Genomic DNA, 15429 nt, shown 5'->3' on the forward strand with positions numbered 1-15429 from the left:
CCACTCTGGGTCTGATTTGGTGGGCGGGGCCCCTCAGGGTCTGATTTAGTGGGCGGGGCCACTCTGTGCCCGATTTGTGGATTTTCTGGCTGGGGCCCCTCTGGGTCTGATTTGGTGGGCGGGGCCCCTCAGGGTCTGATTTTGTGGGCAGAGCCACTCTGGATCTGATTTGGTGGGCGGGGCCACTCTGGATCCAATTTGGTGGGCGGGGCCCCTCAGGGTCCTATTTGGTGGGCGGGGCCTTTCAGGGTCCGATTTTGTGGCCGGTGCCCTTCACGGTCCGATTTTCTGGCTGGGGCCCCTCAGGGTCCGATTTTGTGTCCGGGCCCCTCAGGGTCCAATTTTGTGGGTGGGGCCCCTTAGGGTCTGATTTTGTGGGCGGAACCTCTCTGGATCCAATTTGGTGGGCGGGGCCACTCTGGATCCGATTTGGTGGGCAGGGCCACTCTAGGTCCGATTTGGTGGGCGGGGCCTTTCAGGGTCTGATTTGGTGGGTGGGGCCCCTCAGAGTCTGATTTAGTGGGCGGGGCCTTTCAGGGTCCAATTTTGTGAGCTGGGCCACTCTGGGTCTGATTTGGTGGGCGGGGCCCCTCGGGGTCTGATTTAGTGGGTGGGGCCACTCTGGGCCCGATTTTGGGCGAGGGGCCCCTTAGGGTCCGATTTCGTGGGTGGGACCCTCAGGGTCTGATTTGGTGGGCGGGGCCTTTCAGGGTCTGATTTTGTGGGTGGAGCCCTCTGGATCCAATTTGGTGGGCGGGGCCACTCAGGATCCGATTTGGTGGGTGGGGCCACTCTGGGTCCAATTTGGTGGGCGGGGCCCTTCAGGGTCCGATTTGGTGGGCGGGGCCCCTCAGGGTCCGATTTGGTGGGCGGGACCTTTCAGGGTCCGATTGTGTGGGCTGGGCCACTCTTGGTCCGATTTGGTGGGCGGGCCCCCTCAGGGTCCGATTTAGTGGGCGGGTCCACTCTGGGCCCGATTTTGGGGGTGAGGTCCCTTAGAGTCCGATTTTGTGGGCGGGGCCCCTCAGGGTCCGATTTGGTGGGCGGGGCCTTTCAGGGTCTGATTTTGTGGGCTGGGCCACTCTTGGTCCGATTTGGTGGGCGGGCCCCCTCAGGGTCCGATTTAGTGGGCGGGGCCACTCTGGGACCGATTTTGGGGGTGGGGTCCCTTAGGGTCCGATTTTGTTAGTGGGGCCTCTCAGGGTCCGATTTTGTGGGTTGGACCCCTCAGGATCCGATTTTGTGGGTGGGACCCCTCAGGATCCGATTTTGTGGTTGGGGCGCCTCAGGGTACGATTTTGTGGCCAGGGCCCCTCAGGGTTCGTTTTTGTGGGTGGGGCCACTTAGGGTCTGATTTTGTTGATGGAGCCCCTCTGGGTCCAATTTGGTGGGCGGGGCCACTCTGGATCCGATTTAGTAGGCGGGGCCACTCTGGGCCCGATTTGTGGATTTTTTGGCTGGGGCCCCTCAGGGTCCGATTCTGTGGCCGGGGCACCTCAGGGTCCAATTTTGTGGGTGGGGCCCCTTAGCGTCTGATTTTGTTGGCAGAGCCACTCTGGATCCAATATGGTGGGCGGGGCCACTCTGGATCCGATTTGATGGGCAGGGCCACTCTGTGTCTGATTTGGTGGGCGGGGCCCCTCAAGGTCCGATTTGGTGGGCAGGGCCCCTCAGGGTCCGATTTTGTTGCCGGTGCCCCTCAGGGTCCGATTTTCTGGCTGGGGCCCCTCAGGGTCCGATTTTGTGGCCGGGCCACTCAGGGTCCAATTTTGTGGGTGGGGCCCCTTAGGGTCTGATTTTGTGGGCGGAGCCCCTCTGGATCCAATTTGGTGGGCGGGGCCACTCTCGGTCCGATTTGGTGGGCGGGGCCAGTCTGGGCCCGATTTTGGGGGTGGGGTCCTTTAGGGTCCGATTTTGTGGGTAGGGCCTCTCAGGGTCCGATTTTGTGGGTGGGACCCCTCAGGATCCGATTTTGTGGGAGGGTCCCCTCAGGGTCCGATTTTGTGGTCGGGGGCCCCTCAGGGTCTGATTTTGTGGTTGGGGCGCCTCAGGGTACGATTTTTTGGCCAGGGCCCCTCAGGGTTCGATTTTGTGGGTGGGGCCCCTTAGGGTCTGATTTTGTTGGTGGAGCCCCTCTGGGTCCAATTTGGTGGGCGGGGCCACTCTGGAACCGATTTTGTGGGTGGGGCCCCTCAGGGTCTGATTTTGTGGGCGGGGCCCCTCAGAGTCCGATTTGGTGGGCGGGACCCCTAAGGGTCCAATTTGGTGGGCGGGGCCCCTCAGTGTCCGATTTGGTGGGCGGGGCCTCCTGGCTTGGCTATCATTACTCCATTACAGGTTACCCCTATTGTACCGTCTAATGCCCGTTCTGGTTTTCTGATCTATTGCCTCGTCCTGACTGTCCTTTCTGTCTAATCCTTTGGTACTGTATTGCTATCTCATGCTTTGACCTCAGCTTGATCTGGTTTCTGTCTCTGTCTATGCCCCTTGGTAACATTGTCCTGTAGTTACCTTTCTAGGAGTTTCCCTGCAGCTCCTATCTCTGTGGAGCTTAGGCCACGCCCCCAGCAGTGGAGTCTGTGCGTGTAGCAGTTCGGGCCGCATTAATTGCAGAAATCAACTGAATAATAATAAGAAGAATAAGTTAGCAGCATTCGGATTACAATATAGTGCTTTCTTCAAAGCACTTTAATAATAATAATAATAAGAAGAAGTTAGTAGCGTTCGGATTACAATATAGTGCTTTTTTCAAAGCACTATAATAAGTTAGCAGCGTTCGGATTACAATATAGTGCTTTTTTCAAACCACTATAAGTTAGCAGCGTTTGGATTACATGATAGTGCTTTCTTCAAAGCACTATAGCTAGATGCCCTCATTTCCATATGTGATACAAATGGGATATGCATGAGTGAGAGACTGGTATAGATAGGCATCCAGTCAATAAGATAGTGATTGCAGTACATTGAAACATCCATTTGGATACTATGGATTGTGATCGGAATCTGAACTTTTTCTGCCATGAGGAGAGCACACACTCAGGAATGTGAAAAAACAACCACCTGCCCAGGCATTGTTGTGGGAGTCGAAAGGGAGGAATGTGAGAACCAAACCAACTGAGACAAAGGAGGAATGTGAAAAAAACAAGTTACTGCGCATGACAGCGCGTGATCAAGGTGAAACCTGATTCACTGCGCATGTCAGTGCGTGATCATTCCAATTAATATTATAAAAAGTACTGACCTCCTCAGCGGGTGGGGACTTTCCAGACGATTCAAGTGGACGCACTTAGTCTGTGATGCTGACCGAGGAGAACCCCTTCCCGCTGATCGAGGTCCCCCGATGTGAAGGGTGATGCTACAATAACTCGGTAATTATTATTGATGCTGAAATCTTTCATGTCATAACTGTCATTCTTAAATCTTGAGACTATTCATGTGCTATGTAAGACAAAATGATTGCTTGCTAAAATAAAAGATTGTCAATAATCTTTGCCTGGTTGGGATGCCAGTGAGCGCTACGTAAGTTAAGGTAAATAACCTAATTTGGGAGAAAATTTAGCAAGACACCATACTGGTGATCCCTTTAAGAAGGGCCTTGAGTCAGAATCAGAGCGCTGAGTGGATATGCCTAACTCCCATACCGGGGATCCCTTTAAGAAAGCCTGGGATCAGAACCAGAGCGTTGGATAGATTTGCCCTGACTTGCATACCAATGATCCCTTTAATAGAACCCTGGGGTTAGAATCAGAGCACTGAGGGATTTGCCCTAACTTCCATACAGGAGATCCCTTTAAGAGAGCCTGGGGTCAGTACCAGAGCATTTGAAGGCAATTGCCCTGACTTCCATACCGGGGATCCCTTTAAGGGAGGTATGGGGTTAGAACCAAAACACTGGATGGATTTGCCCTGCCTTCCATACCGGAGATCTCTTTAAGAAAGGCCTGGGGTCAGTGCCAAAATGCTGAGTGGATTTGCCCTAACTTGCATACAAATGATCCCTTTAAGAGACCCTGGGGTCAGAACCACAGAGCTGAGTGGAACGGTCCTAATTTCCATACAGGAGTTCCCTTTAAGAGAGGCCTGGGGTCAAAACCAAAGCGCTGGAAGGATTTGCCCTGACTTCCATACCGGAGATCCCTTTAAGAGAGAAGATGTGCCTGTGTATATGGGCATGGGAGGGGGGATTCATTTCTGTCATGTGCTTTGTGCTCCTTTCCGGGGGAAGACAATGGCTGGGAGCTTATGTTCCCAGGGTTGCTAGATTTCTCCCATCATGTCAGTGTCTGCTGAGGTGTTAAGTGGGAAAGCTTGCTCATAGCAACCAATCACGGCTCAGCTTCTTTTAACCAGCTCTGGTGAAATTAGAGATGCTTAGTAATTGGTTGCAAGGAAAACTGTTGCTAATAGCAACCAATCACAGCTCAGCTTCTTTTGAACAGCGCTGGTGAAATGAAAGATGCTTTGTGATTGGTTGGTGATACACACATACATACATACAGTACTGTCAGTTTTATATAGAGAGATTTATGTATTCAATATGAATATCCATGTAGACATGTAAGCTGCACGTATACATATCTGTGTTATGCATGTGGGGATGACAGAGGGAGAGGCAGACAGATTCTGCAGAGGGGCCCTTCGCTGTCAGTATCTGCCCCTGTGAACAACACTCAGATAACAAAGAATAAACCATTAGATGAGTAAAATAATTCTTCAGTTCACTTAATATTACATTGATTCTGGAATTCTTCAAACTATGTCAAAAAATGTTATTATTTTCTCTGTTTTTCTTTTTGTAGTCACATCTGTACACATTTTTGCTTATGAAATAGTCTTTCATAATTAATGTTGACACTAGTGTTGAGCATTCCGATACCGCAAGTATCGGGTATCGGCCGATACTTGCTGTATCGGAATTCCGATACCGACTTCCGATATTTTTTCAATATCGGAATTCGGCATCGGAATCGGAAGTTCAAAGTTGATTGACAGCCTGACGTCATCATGATGCGCGGTGTGTGCGCATCATGATGCGCCGTCATTTCGGGCCTTCCGGGGGTCTCTGCCGGCCTGCCGGGGGGCTGTGTGGACTGCCCAGGGTCTGTACCGGCCTGCCGGGGGGCTGTGCCGGCCTGCCGGTGGTCTGTGCACCCTGTGGGGGTCTGTACCGGCCTGCCGGGGGGCTGTGCCGGCCTGCCGGTGGTCTGTGCACCCTGTGGGGGTCTGTACCGGCCTGCCGGGGGGCTGTGCCGGCCTGCCGGGGGGTTGTGCTGATGTCCGGGGGTCTGTGCAAGCATCGTCCGATGGGACTACAAGTCCCATCTGGCGATGCCTGCTACCATGACAGTGATTGACACATTAGCCAATGATGGGACAGTAGTAGTCCCATCATCCGGCTAATGTGTTAAATGTAAAAAAAAAAAAAAAATATACTACATACATACTACATACATACTACATGCATGCTACATGCATACTACATGCTACATACATACTACATATATACTACATGCATGCTACATACATACTACATGCTACATACATACTACATATATACTACATACATACTACATACATACTACATGCATGCTACATACATACTACATACATACTACATGCATGCTACATACATACTACATGCATGCTACATGCATGCTACATACATACTACATGCTACATACATACTACATACATACTACATACATACTACATGCTACATACATACTACATATATACTACATGCATGCTACATACATACTACATGCTACATACTACATATATACTACATGCATGCTACATACATACTACATGCTACATACATACTACATATATACTACATACATACTACATACATACTACATACATACTACATGCATGCTACATACATACTACATACATACTACATGCATGCTACATACATACTACATGCATGCTACATACATACTACATGCTACATACATACCACATACATACTACATACATACTACATACATACTACATGCTACATACATACTACATATATACTACATGCATGCTACATACATACTACATGCTACATACATAAAACATACATACTACATACATGCTACATGCTACATACATACTACATATATACTACATGCATGCTACATACATACTACATATATACTACATGCATGCTACATACATACTGCATGCTACATGCATGCTACATACATACTACATACATACTACATGCTACATACATACCACATATATACTACATACATACAATACATTCATACAATACATACATAGACATACAGTACATATAACATAGAGTAACATACTTACCAATACTTGTCACATTGTTCCCCGAAGCCATTGTCTTTTCCGGAATAAATATTAACATAACAAACCACAAAAATACTCACCCACGATCCGAAGCAGTCCACGAGTGTGTCCCACGACGATCTTGGGTAGAGAACTGCAGCATCAGCTGTTGCTGCCGTTCTCTACGGGCTGCAGGAATCCAATGACGGAAGGTATGTATCCTTCCGCACTGTATTCCTCCGCCACTTAAAAAAAAAAAAGTCCCTAGTCTCACTTTATGCCATTGCTGTGTGGGAAATTCCCACACAGCAATGGCATAAAGTGAGACTAGGGACTTTTTTTTTTTTTAAGTGGCGGAGGAATACAGTGCGGAAGGATACCTACCTTCCGTCATTGGATTCCTGCAGCCCGTAGAGAACGGCAGCAACAGCTGATGCTGCAGTTCTCTACCCAAGATCGTCGTGGGACACACTCGTGGACTGCTTCGGATCGTGGGTGAGTATTTTTGTGGTTTGTTATGTTAATATTTATTCCGGAAAAGACAATGGCTTCGGGGAACAATGTGACAAGTATTGGTAAGTATGTTACTCTATGTTATATGTACTGTATGTCTATGTATGTATTGTATGAATGTATTGTATTTATGTAGTATATATGTGGTATGTATGTAGCATGTAGTATGTATGTAATATGTATGTAGCATGCATGTAGCATGCATGTAGTATATATGTAGTATGTATGTGGTATGTATGTAGCATGTAGTATGTATGTAGCATGCATGTAGTATGTATGTAGTATGTATGTAGCATGCATGTAGTATATATGTAGTATGTATGTAGCATGTAGTATGTAGCATGCATGTAGTATATATGTAGTATGTATGTAGCATGTAGTATGTATGTAGCATGCATGTAGTATATATGTAGTATGTATGTAGCATGTAGTATGTATGTAGCATGCATGTAGTATATATGTAGGATGTATGTAGCATGTAGTATGTATGTAGCATGCATGTAGTATATATGTAGTATGTAGCATGTAGTATGTATGTAGCATGCATGTAGTATGTATGTAGCATGCATGTAGTATGTATGTGGTATGTATGTAGCATGCATGTGGTATGTATGTAGTATATATGGTATGTGTGTAGCATGTAGTATGTATGTAGCATGCAGTATGTATGTAGCATGCATGTAGTGTATATGTAGTATGTATGTAGTATATATGTAGTATGTATGTTGCATGTAGTATTTATGTAGTATGAATGTAGCATGTATGTAGTATGTAGTATGAATGTAGCATGTATGTAGTATGCATGTTGTATGTATGTAGCATGTATGTAGCATGTAATTTTTTTTTTTTTTTTACATTCAACACATTAGCCGGATGATGGGACTACTACTGTCCCATCATTGGCTAATGTGTCAATCACTGTCATGGTAGCAGGCATCGCCCGATGGGACTTGTAGTCCCATCGGACGATGCCTGCACAGACCCCCGAAGCCTGCACAGACCACCGGCAGGCCGGCACAGCCCCCCGGCAGGCCGGCACAGCCCCCCGGAGCCTGCACAGCCCCCCGGCAGGCCGGCACAGCCCCCCGGCAGGCCGGCACAGCCCACCGGAGCCTGCACAGACCACCGGCAGTCCGGCACAGCCCCCCGGCAGGCCGGCACAGCCCCCCGGCAGGCCGGCACAGACCACCGGAGCCTGCACAGACCCCCTGGCAGGCCGGCACAGCCCCCCGAAAGGCCCGTACAGACCCCAGAGAGGCTGTACAAGGCAAAAACAGGGTTTTTCTTATTCCGATACCGGAAGTCCCATAGACTTGAATGGGACTTCCAGTATCGGAATTGGCGATACCGATACTTTTTTTAAAGATCGGCCGATCCATTCCGATCCGATACTTTGAAGTATCGGACGGTATCGCTCAACTCTAGTTGACACCAATATTCCAAGGGATCCTAGTTTTTTCAACCTGCTTTCCTTCTATACCATTTTTACACACAAATGTTTTTACTATTTTCCAAACTCTTTTAACTGCTATAGATTACTGTATACTTTACAATTTCATATATGTCACACAGATGCAATCTCTATTTATTGCTTATCAGTAGGAAACATAAACAAAGAAAAAAAAGCTACAGATTGATGTACACAAAGCAATGCAGTCTACACAGCACTAGTGTATAGAGAGTGAAATCGCTATGCTCACTGTTTTTGAATCTAAAGCCCAGATGTCTTTTGTTAAGCAGCCGCCGTACTGGCTTTGAATGATGTATATAAATAGAAGCTGGGATGCTTTATTTCAGAGAACCAGTGTCTATACAACAGCTACAATGGGAAAGGTACTTTAAAAACTCTTAACTATCTTATGCATTGCAACTGACCTGATCACTTTCTTAATTGATCCACTACAGCTGTTGCAACAAAAATGTTTTCTATGTATTTCAAATTGATGTTACATTTATCATACTATGTAGAAGAAGCATAGCCTAAAACACCAGAGAGGCTGGAAAAGTATTACATCAGTCCTTACCTACTACAATTCTTACATAAATAATACATCTAACGCTTGTTTCATGTTGTTCTTTTTCGATGTCTAAATTCCAGAATTATGATGTTAAACATGTAAGTTGCTTTACAGATCATCTTTTATGAAGACAAGAACTTCCAGGGTCGCTCCTATGAGTGCAACTCTGACAACACAGATCTTCACTCCCATTTCAGCCGCTGTAACTCTATCAAAGTGGAAACAGGAAACTGGATGGTGTATGAACGTGCCAACAATCAGGGGCACCAGTACTTTTTAAGAAGGGGAGAATATCCTGACTTCCAGCACTGGATGGGCTTCAATGACTCAATCAGCTCTTGTCGTATTATTCCTCAGGTATGTAATCTTAGCAATCAATTAAAGAAAGTCATATTATAAAATATATTTTTGTTTTTTATTTTTCATGATTATATCACATTATTAAGTTAAATGAGTTGTCCACTACTAGGGCAACCCTTCTCATTCCCCATGTGTGGCCCTGTTAAAAAAGAAAAATACTTATACTCTTCTCCAATGCTGGTGCCATTCTAGCAGTGGTGGCACTCGTGTTCACGGGGCTGATACATTCAAGCTTACGCAGTCTAAGGGTATCTGCACACGCTGCGGATTGGGGTGCAGATTTGGCTGCGTGGATTTTGTAAAATCCGCAGGTAAATCTGCAGGTCAAAAGAGCTGCGGTTTTACCTGCGGATTGCGCTGCGGTTCTGCCTTGCGGTTTTTCATCTCCTCAATGGAGGAGATGGCAAACCGCAGCGGAATCCGCAGAAAGAATTGACATGTCAATTCTTTCTGCAGATTGAAAACCGCAGCAAAACCGTGCGGAAAAATCCGCACCGTCTGCACTGCGGTTTTCGTTTTCCATAGGCTATAAAGGTACTGTACACGGCAGCAAAAGCAAAATCCGCTGCGGAACCGCAGCAGAATCCACAGCGTGCACACAACCTAAGACTAGGTTCCCACAATGAGCTTTTGGTGAGTTTTTGATGTTGTAGATTTTCTGCACCATTTCTGCACCTATTATGTAGATTAGGTTACTTCTGTTTTTTCATTGTGTTTTGATTACATGTGTTTTTGATGTGTTTCTGCAGTGGACACACATGTACATATTTGACCTGTGGATTTTACCCGTAGGAGAAATTGACATTTTGCAAATTTGAACCAAGTACCACAGGTCAATTGACGCTGAGCAAAAAAAAGCACAGTGGGCATGAAATTTCTATAAATCCCATTCTCTTTGCTAAAATTGTAAGACGCTGCGTTTTTGCTACGCATAGTTAAAAACTCACCAAAAATTTGTCATGGTCACACAGTTTAAGAGTTCAGAACTGGAAGGGTAGATGGAGCTGCAATTTGTTACTATTTTATGGCACCTCTGCTATACTTTTATAGAGTTGTCATTTTTAGAGTTTTACTATTTTATTAAAAGCTCTCATGTTTTGCAGTTTACCAAGATTTTAAACCAGCTATGTAGTAGTTCCAGCATACAGAGCTGTGTCTGCATTTGTTTTCCTTCTTATTGGTTATGACTTCTTGCATCTGTTGATTATTCTTCTCCTGCTTCAGAGGTTGTAGTTCTGGCTACATGAATGCTGATTTAGGGCATGTGCATACAATGTCTTTCCTAGGCAAGTCTGCTTCTGGAAAGAAAATGGCGGTTTTGTTGTTTTTTTTTGCAGCAGGTTCTCAGCTGGCATCTTTTTCCTATACTTTCAGTTAAAAAAGATGGGCAGCTGCAAAATAAAGCCTACCCAGAAATAAACATGTTACTTCTTTTAACCGCTTCACAGTTTCTGAACCCTGAAGTACTTAAAACAAGTAGCAAAAGACTGAACATGTGCACAGCAATTTAATTCTATATTGCAGTGCACAATGTTTTCTTGGGATGCATTCTTGGGCAAATTTCAAGCTAAATCCACCCAAAAAAGATGTCATGTGCACATACTTAAGTCTCACTATTTTATTTGGACAGCTTATGCAGGATTCTACCTGATTAAATTGGATGATGTGATGGTTGATATTGACATATTGTAATAATAATTTTACTAAATTGATTAGTTTCATACCTTTATGTTGTCAAAGAAACTGCATTTGTAAAAATATTTTAAAAGTACTGCATGTACTATGTAAACTTTTTTACATTAGTAAAATAATGAGGCGGCCATTTTTATTGTCAGCATCGTGGAACTTTCCGCATTAAGATCTACGAGAGAGAAGACTTCCGGGGCCACACAGTGGAATTCATTGAAGATTGCCCACAAGTTTATGAAGAATTTAAATACCATGACATCTGCTCATGCAATGTGCTCGAGGGACACTGGATCTTCTATGAATCGCCCAGTTATAGAGGGCGTCAGTATTACCTCAGACCTGGAGAGTACAGGAGATACTCTGATTGGGGGGCTGTGAATTCAAAGGTTGGCTCCATTCGAAGAGTTCAGGATCTGCACTAAATGTGTGGAGACATTGTATTTTAACTTACAATAAAATGTATAAAAAATAATGTTTGCTTTTCTTCTGTTTTTTTTTGTCTGATAATTCAGCATAGGTTTGTAGATAATGTCTAGTGATGAGCGAGAACTTATAAGCTCAGGTGCTCGCTGCTCCAGTCGAGCAAATTGGAATACTCGGGTACTAGACCAATGTATATCTATGGGAAACCCGAGTATTTTTATCGTGACCCCCCCCAGGGGTCCTTTTAGAGTCTAAAAACTTCTGAAAATGATGGAAACAGTGCTCAAATTATATGAGAACATTATGGTGAAGACCCCTGGAAGCATTTCTGACTCCCAGGTCACAGCTGTGAACAATGTTGTCTTAGTCGTATGCCATTTTCACAGGCGCACAATAAAACATACAAAAACGAAACCAAAATGGATTTTCCAGGGAAATATGTTAAGGGACATCCTTTCCAGGGTAATGACTTATATAAGGCAAAATGAATAACCCAAAACAAAAAAGTTCTTCCACCACTTGGGCTATATTCATATGTAGCATTTTTGCGTCATTGTCGTAGCGTCATTGTGACCAATGACCTTCTGACAGCAAAACGTAACGGGAACCACTCTCTGGCCATTCTTCTTGACCTATCTGCAGCTTTCGACACTGTTGACCACCATCTCCTACTCTCTAGGCTCCAGTCACTAGGCATTAAGGACATTGCTCTCTCCTTGTTCTCTTCCTATCTTTCTGACCGCTCCTTCAGTGTTTTGTTGTCTGGCTCCACGTCATCTCCTCTTCCTCTCGCTGTCAGGGTACCTCAGGGCTCAGTCCTTGGCCCCCTTCTCTTCTCTCTCTACACGGCCCCAATTGGACAGAAAATCAGCAGATTTGGCTTTCAGTACCATCTTTATGCTGACGACACACAACTATACACGTCATTCCCCAACCTTACCCCTGCTGTACTACAGAACGCCAGTGACTGTCTGTCCGCAGTCTCCAACATCATGTCCGCTGTCTATCTGTAACTCAACCTCTCCAAAACTGAACTTCTTCTCCTCCCGCGATCGACTAACCTCCCTAAATCTGACATTTTCCTCTCCGTGGGTGGCACTATAACAACACCCCAGCAGCGGCGCGTTTGTCTGGGTGTTATATTTGACACCAATCACTCCTTCACATCCCATATACAATCTCTTGCCCGCTCTTGCAGCTTACACCTAAAGAACATCTCTAGAATCTGCCCTTTTCTCACCATGGAAACAACAAAAACTCTCACTGTAGCATTTATCCACTCCCGCCTGAATTACTGCAACGCTCTATTAATTGGCCTCCCCATTACTCGACTATCCCCTCTCCAGTCCATACTTAATGCAGCAGCCAGGGTCATCTATCTGGCTAATTGGTACTCGGACTCGTCCGCTCTTCGCCAGTCCTTACACTGGCTGCCCATTCATTATAGGATCCAATTCAAAGTACTTGTTCTCACCCACAAAGCTCTCCACAGTGCAGCACCCCCCTTCATCTCCTCCCTCATTTCTGTCTATCGGCCTAACCGACCGCTGCGCACAGCAAACGACTTTCGTCTAACCTCTGCACTAATCCGTACCTCCCACTTCCGACTCCAAGACTTCTCCCGCGCTACACCAATCCTCTGGAATGCCCTACCCCAAGATAATAGAAAACAACACACAAAACCACAAATGACCATAAGTCCCAAAAAAATTATTGTTTATTATTATATCAAATCATTAATAAAATAATTATTAAAAACATTCCATAAAAATAGATGTAATATTCATATACTGAAACATTATTACAAAAGGGTCTTGCCACCCAAATATAGAACATACAAAGTGTGTGAAAAAATAAAAATAAAAAAATAATAAAAAAATAAAATAAGTGATTTTGATAATGATAACAAAACTGCAGTGTTGTTATTTATAATAAAGATAATAATAATAATACAGTGCATATAATTCCCATGCAACCAAAATAAAAACAACGACAGTGTGTAACCATATGCATAAGTGTTATGAATGAGTCACCGTAGGAGGCAAAAACAGAAATACTAGTAAGTCCAGAAAACCAGAGAAGTTGGCAGCCATCGGATTGCAGACCCCTGAACCTAACAACAACAACTAGCAGTAGCCGTGGGGGGTTCCTACGGAGCCCTAGACCCCTCGATCACAGCCGGAGAACTAAATAGCCTAAAGACAGAAAGGGAAATCTAAACTGCCCCAGAGCAGACCCCAAAGCAATAGGCAGCCCCCAACATATAATGACGGTGAAGCAAGATGAAAAAACACTCACACAGATAGAAAGATAGGCTGAGCAAATGATGGGGCCAAAGCTAACTAAATAGGACAGGATAGAAAAGCTGCTGTCTGCAATCCGCCAAAACCCTATCAAAACAAGAGCCAACAGACTGATAGGGAAAAAAGCCCTGAAGACGCTAGGCTTCAAAAAGACTATATCAGTACTCAGGTATTTTCTGAAGACAGAGCAAAACGGAATTCAGCACACCCCAGCAGGGAATGGCAGAAATCCAGAAAAACAAGGCAAAACAAAACCAAAACACAAATGCAAAAAGCAGAGCAGAAAACTTAGCTTTTGACGAGCAGGAATCAGACTGGTCTCCTAGAATCCCTCAGGGAAATCACCAGCAAGGCAGAAGGGCGTCAGCTGCCTTATATCCAGTCAGCAATTCCAGTCATCATCATCCAGCTCAGGTGCTTGGTAATCAGCCTCACTACCTTCCTTCACCAGAAGAGGGAGTTCATCAGACCTCAATGGTGAAGGGGAAAATGAACTCACAACACATAAGTGTAAAACACTACCACAATAAACCAGTGTATGTCACAGTATGCCTAAGCTGTGCAGCCATATAATATCAAAAAGAGAGACACAAAAAGTGTCACCATAAAAAGATGGATGCCTTCCGACCAAGAAAAGAGAACCAATGTGAAAAAATGTGGAAAAAAGTGAAAAAATAATTATAGTATACAACCTCTCCTGGTCTCCTGGGATAGCTACCCGGTCCTGACGCGCGTTTCGGCGCTAAGCCTTCATCAGGGGGTGGCGTCTAACAGAGACAGGTGAGTATAAATACTAACACTAACCAATAAAAACTGTGGGTGTGTAAAAAAAGACCAATCAATACGAAGGGCGTGTATGTTTATTGAAACACCATAGCGCAACTACGCAAAAGCGGAAATTATATGCTGGTATCCCTGAAAGAATTGCCATAAGAGCCATAGCTACAGTGATCAATCGGTATAAAACCGGAAGAAAATGGCCGCCAACCGGAAGTAACGTTACCAGGCAACCTGACGCATAAATTGTCATATGACAGAAGGAATATAGCCGACATAGAAAAGCATCCTAGTTACTAAGAAACGGGCTGTCCTATGACCGGAAAAAGATGGCCGCCAACCGGAAGTATCGTTACCAGGTAACCAGATACACAAACTGTCACATGACAGGAAGAATGTGGCCGACCTAGAAAGTATCACAGTTTCTAAGTAACGAACAGTCATGAGACCAGAAGAAAATATAGTTCACATGAAAACAGTCACTTGACAGAAACGATATAGCTACCATAACATCTTCATAATAAATTATCACTTGACTGAAAATATAGCTACCATATGGCAATTGGCATTTATATTACCAGGGTACATCAGCAATTTAGGAACCAAATCACATGAACAGTGTAAACAAAAACGTGCACTCATTGACCTGAACAGAAAAGGACGCACATATAACAGGGGAGGCGGGAGCACAGGAAGGAGCGCGTCCAGCCACAAAAGCGGCAAAAAATGCGACCGAAACCAGGGCAAACCGCATACCACTGCCACATGCGCGTACCTGCACAGACCAATGAAACCATAAAACAATTATAGTGCTAAGAGCCATAAATAAAGTGCAGAATTATTTTACAATCATATAAAGTGATGAAATATAATACACATGTAAAAGACAAAAATCAAATTTAAAACCATATTATGTAACTACACATTACAGCAGAATAATGAATAATGCCATAAATGACCAGCATTATAATAAATTAATTATATCATATAAATAGTGCATAATGAATATACAACAAAAAAACTTTAGTGCTCATATGAATATCAAATAGTGTGTT

Source organism: Dendrobates tinctorius, unplaced genomic scaffold (genome assembly GCF_039654945.1).
Source record: "Dendrobates tinctorius isolate UK_male_01 unplaced genomic scaffold, ASM3965494v1 ptg000188l, whole genome shotgun sequence".
In the NCBI taxonomy this organism is placed as follows: Eukaryota; Metazoa; Chordata; class Amphibia; order Anura; family Dendrobatidae; genus Dendrobates; species Dendrobates tinctorius.